Below are 6,037 nucleotides of genomic sequence, written 5' to 3' on the forward strand. Positions count from 1 at the left end.
ATGAAGCGTGAGCAGGAAACTCAAAGCATAATGTGATTCTTTGGTGTGTATTAATTACAGTATATCATTAGTTCAGTGGGGAGGAGTGTCTGGAGCTATCTTTGAAAAGCACAGCTGACATATGTACTAGATCAGTCCCCAAAGACTGGTAGTTGTGTAAATTGGGTTCAATTTTTGAACCGCTCAGAATACCTCATATGTAAATAGAGTTGTCATGACTTAATCAAAATGTGTTTGTTGTAAAAAGTAAAGGAGCCACTGGCTGGCTCAGCTTTAGGCTTGTTGTTCTTGCCTCATTTTGTAATTTTTTTAAAGTAGGGTTTACAGCTAGAATTTTGAATGCCAAAGTTCTATTTATTAAATAATAATAAAAGTTTTCATTGTTAATGACTGGTATTTTTTCACTGGAATTTGTTTGTTGATGTTTGGGATTTGTATCCACAGAGCAAAAATAAATTTTGTTACAAAATTGATTTCTTCTTTGCTGATTTTTTCTTGTTCTATAATTGAGACATTGGTAGCAAAACTACTACTTCAGTGCAATGCAATGATTTTAAAGCATTGTTGCTTGTAATGTCCTGCTCCTTTTCTAAGAGGATGCTGCTGTTTTTCCTTGCTCGTGGAGCAAAGAAAGACTGAGTTGGTATAAACTGGCAGGGAGAACTGTTATGATCATTAGGTTCAGAGCTGCTGGAGCAGTCATCAACAAGTGGTTTCCCCAACACCAGTCAAGCAGGACAGAAAATAAAAGAAGGGGATGGTGAAGCAAAAGTAGCAGTGCATCTGCTGGTACCAAGGAGAAAGGGCACATGGTTTTAATTATAATTTTTCAGCTATGAATTTTTCAGAGCTAATGGATGTGGTCATACTGGAGAGCAGTTATGGCAAACAGAAATCCTTCCTGCATGAAACACCACAGATTGTCGTAGACCAGCAAAATCAAGCAGTGTTGAATTCTTTTCAATGTCAAATTAGCGCTGTCTGAGGAAAGTGAAAAGTTGCAGTTTGAAAAATCTGAAGAGGAGTCTTCCCAAATGCTGATTAAGCGTGCTTACCTGGAAATGATTTCTTTTCAGGCTGCTACCCTTAAGAAATCTTAGGACCCAGCTGGAGCATCAAGTGTTGAGTGGTCTCTCTTGACAACTGCTCTTCCTTGGCCCCTGGCTTTCTTCACTGTGCAGATCGTAGAGATCAAGGATCTTTCTCCTCACCTTTTTGAAGATGATGGGAAATTCATTTTGATAAGCTAATGCATTATATATGGTACAGATCACTTGCTTTTCTCAAACCTTGTGACTGAACGTTGAATGACGTGCTTTTATAATTCAATTAAAACATGCTGTGCTCTGTATAAATGTATGGAAAGGGCTGCACAGGTGCCAACTTTCCATAAGATTTCTAAGGGTGACCTTTTGTGAACTGTTCAAAGTCAGGTTTGGATTTCAGAGTATCATGATGAAAGCACTGCTAACAATAGTAAGTGGTAGAAAATGTTCTCTTGCCTTTACACCACAAACAAAATGCAAGTCCAAATGTGGTTAGAAATAAAACGTCAAACAAGAACACTGCAGGTAACACTACAGCATCTTGAGTGAGGACAAATTAGCTGCAACAAAATCTGGAGTTGATTGTCTCTTGTATGTAATTTAAATAATTCCATTGGAGTTGCTAATGATGCTGGGTCGTTTGTTTTATAAATGAATGGGTTCAGTGTACTTGGAGAAATTCCAAGTGGTGAAGGAAAGCATGTAATGATGAACTATGATATTAGTTACATGAAAATGCCTTAATATTACATAGCTCATACATACTGATTTTCCTTTCTGTGAGTTACTCCCCCTCTGGGGGCTGCTGCTGCTTTTATCTGCATGGAGCTGAAACCTCACTTCAAGCCGTGGCTTATGGGGAACCCGATAGGTTCAGCTAATGCTGCTGGGCTCTTTCATGGACAGTTTGGCAGCTACCCTGAAGAATGCAGCCCATGTGTATTAATAGACCAGAAAACTGATTCACTGTTCTATGTACCTGTGAAAGGATTTGCCTGGAGGAAGGAGAAAAGGAACTGTTGTCAAATTCTGGACTGGAGTGAACTGTAATGCTGAAGTTGCGATAAGAGGATTTTCTGGCCTCCAGTTGCACCAGGGGACTTTCAAGTTGGACATTAGGAAATGCTTCTCTAAGAGAGTGGTCAGGTGCTGGAATGGGCTGCCCAGGGAGGTACTGGAGTCACTGTCTCTGGAGGTGTTCAAGAAACATTTAGATGTTATACTGAGGGACATGGTTTAGTGGGGAAATACTGGTGGTACGTAGATGGTTGGTCTGAATGATCTTGGGGGACTTTTCCAACCTTGGTGATACTATGATTCTAACTTGGTATCATAGATGCTTGTCTCTCTTACGTTAACAGCTGAGACCACAAGCAGCTCCTGACCACCAGATGTCCCCAAACCTTTCCTGTCCACACTCATGCTGAACTTCGTGGTGACCCTGGGTGCCAGCCTGGAAAGTTGGCTCAGCCCTGCAGCTGTCCGTGGTGTGATGAGGGGAACCTGCCCAGCTGCAGAGACAGCACTGCCACCACACAAAGCCCATTCTGGCAGAGGCCAGCCTTCTTTTAAGGGTTTTGTCTGGCTGGGACACAAGCATGGCAGCAAATTGCTTCGGTCTCAAGGAGTGTAAGTCTTGCTCCACAGAGGTTGGTGTGTATGAAAGCAGCTATGAAGTCAGATTCACCTCCTTACTGTCCCCCAGTCTGTCACACTAAGGCAGGGCAGAAAAGAAGTTTGAAGTATTTTGAAAAGTGAAGAAGTGAAGGTAAGAAAGCTCACAGGGCCCAGGCCCCAGGTTCCTGCCACTGCCACCTCCTTTGATGAGATGAGACTGCCTTACACTTATGGATTGTAATATTTTTTTTTCTTTTTACTTACTGTCAATAGAAAATCATAACTTTAATCACTATATTTCTACAGTTTAAAGCAGTTTTTCCCTCAGCCTGCACTATAGATTCTCTTAGGCGAAATTAATTGCTGTTTTCTTTTTATGATGCCTGTGCTGAGAAGGCGCATTACGGAAACCAATTTGGCTGAGATTTTAAAGCTGATGTAATAATTTGAGCAAGGACTCATTGCACTCTCTATAATCATATCCACTTTCACTTATTTATTGAATTATTTTCCAGGCTACTGTAACCACTCTCAGATGTTTTATGATTTGTTGTTACCTCTCTAACCTTGGTGCTCAATGCATGGTGGTTTTGGGGCTGGGGGCAGGTGGGAAGCCACAGACAGAAGGGCTGCCTGCAGGAGGAGGCTGTGATGGGCACAGGGACTGCTCATCCCTCAGTGTTGCAGCGGGAGCTGGGCCACCACCAAACCTCAGCCCCTCCCAGTTTCCTTTGCCCACCTCACTCATTGGAAAAGGAAAGCTGCAGCTCCCCTGCAGAGAGCAGTGCTGCCTGATTGTGCAGTTGGTCCTGGACACGCTTTGTTACACAGGCCTGCCTCAATCACATTGTTGGTTACGCTATCTCCCCTGCCCTAGAGCCCATGAAATTGTGAAGATAAGTAATGGGATATTTTTAATTCAAATTAGGGCTTGAAATTGTTAATTAAAAGCCAATTATGATCAATCTGTTTCTAACAGCCCTCCCTTCTCATAGTCATAAAAATTAATTACCACCGTAACCAGCCACTGAGTGGCTACGCCTTGATGCTGCCCAGTGACAGCTTCAGAGCTGGATTTGGGACTGCCTGGGGGGGCTGCATGCATGGACCCAGCCCAAACCATGCAGGTGTGCAGAGCTCACTGTGTGTGCAGTGCTCCGAAGGTCAGCACGTGAACTGCCCCAATGGCTGTCAGAGCAGCTTTGCTTCCCAAGCAGCCTCAAACTCAGTGCATGCAGCTTGGCTTCACAATGTAATGAGAAAGTAAGAATAAACACAGAACTCATCCTTTGGTTTAAAAGCAAACAAAAAAAAAAAGTCATTCACTGAACTTTGCTGTGACCTTCAGAAGGCTGATCCTGGCCTGTAGAAACAGATTTGGGCCTTAAGGTACCTCATTTGGGAATTAAACATGTTTCAGCAGTTCTGTCCTCTGAAGCAGAAATACTTCCTCTGACAAAGAGAAATCAGCCATTCCAATGGAGGGCTTTTCTTTATTGCCAGGAGCAAAGGGAAGCTGATGTTATTTCACACTGGAATGGCATTGCATGAGGCTCAAGGGGAAACGGCTTTAAACTGGAAGAGGGTAGATTTAGACTAGATATTAGAAAGAAATTCTTTACTGTGAGGGTGGTGAGACACTGGAACAGGTTGTCCAGAGAGGCTGTGAATGCCCTTATCCTTGAAGCATTCAGGGCCAGGCTGGATGGGGCTGTGAGCAACCTTGTCTGGAGGGAGGTGCCCCTGTCTGTAGCAGGGGGTTGGAACTAAATGATCTTAAACATCCCTTACAACCCAAACCATTCTGATTCTGTGATTTTCTGACAGAAATAGAGCAAACACTGAAGATGCTGATAACTGACCCATATGGGGGGATGGGGACCTTTAGGCCAACCTTTGGGCTAACCATGAGAACGCTTAAAAATCTGATCTACTGCATCAGGTTTCATTTTCTGTTTTTTTGGTATTTGAAGCTGGTCTGAAGCTTCGAGATGTGCTTAGGATCTGATGCTAATGCTGCTGAAAGACAGGAATATTTAACGACCAGGCAGGTTCTCCCTGCTTTCTACGCTGCAGAGGGAAAGCTGCCACATCCTCATGTCGGAAGGAGGACTTTCAGACACTGCTGCACTCAGTGTGGACATACCTTTATGACTGAGGCCACTTGCTGGGGAGCGAAGTCACAGCTGTCTGGGACTGTGAATTAGCAGCTTTGAGTGTAGCAATTTATGTGCACGATTTTCTAAAGCCCAACTACTCTTATTTGTACAGCATAGAATTGGTAACAAAACCCTCTGCTATTTCCTCAGAGAAAACAAAAACTGGTTGTTTGTAAAGTACATTGTAAGTGGTGACTTTACAAAGCAAAAGGATGATTCTAAGACCTTGATCACGTAAAGTAAGAACATCCAGTTCAGGGAAGAAAGCCAGATCTTTTTGGTTTGCGTTTTTTTTTTTTTTCCCCTCTCAGATAAGCAACGAATCACACTGCTACAGGCACACAGACAAATAAAGTGAAGATTGCAGTAGGAGCTGTAATTCATCAGTTTGTCCATGAGGCTGCTAAAGGAGACAGAGTGAAAGCCTTGCTGAAGTCAAGATGAGATCATTCATTGCTCTCCCCTTGTCCACTGAGCAAATCATTCTGTTGGGGAAGTCTATCAAGTTGGTTACACATGATTTCCCCTTCATAAATCCGTGCTGGCAATTCCCAATCACGCTGACTTTATTATGTTCTGAAACCATTTCCAGCACTGTGTGCTCCAGCACCATCCCCAGGATCAAGGTGAGGCCGACAGTTAGCTCTATCTTTGTCTTGCCCTTCTTGAAGGTGCAGACACTGCTCACTTTCTTACAGCCCTCTTTGCCATGACCATCCAAAGATAATCAGGTATCCTTACACTGACTTACACCACCTACTCAGCAATGGGATTTTTCTGGCTTGCTTAAATGCCTAATGTGAGCCTCCTCCGTCAACAGGAAGGCCTCACTGATCCCTGTGACAGTGAGCAGTTTCCAGACCTTGAAGATGAGCTCATCTCTTCCAGCTATAACTGTACTGAGTGCTGCTGAGAATGTGTTTGCATACACCTTCCATTCAATTACGATCACAAGTCTTTTCCCAAGCTCTGAGGATGGCACTCATTTAGTTCACTCATTTAAATAGGTTATATTTCAATGTGTGTTGCATGTAATAATGCTGGCTTGATTTCTTCCTGTCACAGTTTAAACATGTATTTCCAACAACTCGACACCAAAAATTGAAGTAAAGCCCTCTGCAAAATCACAGTTATTCAGAACTGAAGCAAAAGTCTGCAAAGTTCCAAGGGCCATGGTGTGACAATGTGTCACCTCCATGCTTACAACTCACTCCT

Source organism: Phasianus colchicus, chromosome 2 (assembly GCF_987193195.1).
Source record: "Phasianus colchicus chromosome 2, bPhaCol1.hap1.1, whole genome shotgun sequence".
Lineage (NCBI taxonomy): Eukaryota > Metazoa > Chordata > Aves > Galliformes > Phasianidae > Phasianus > Phasianus colchicus.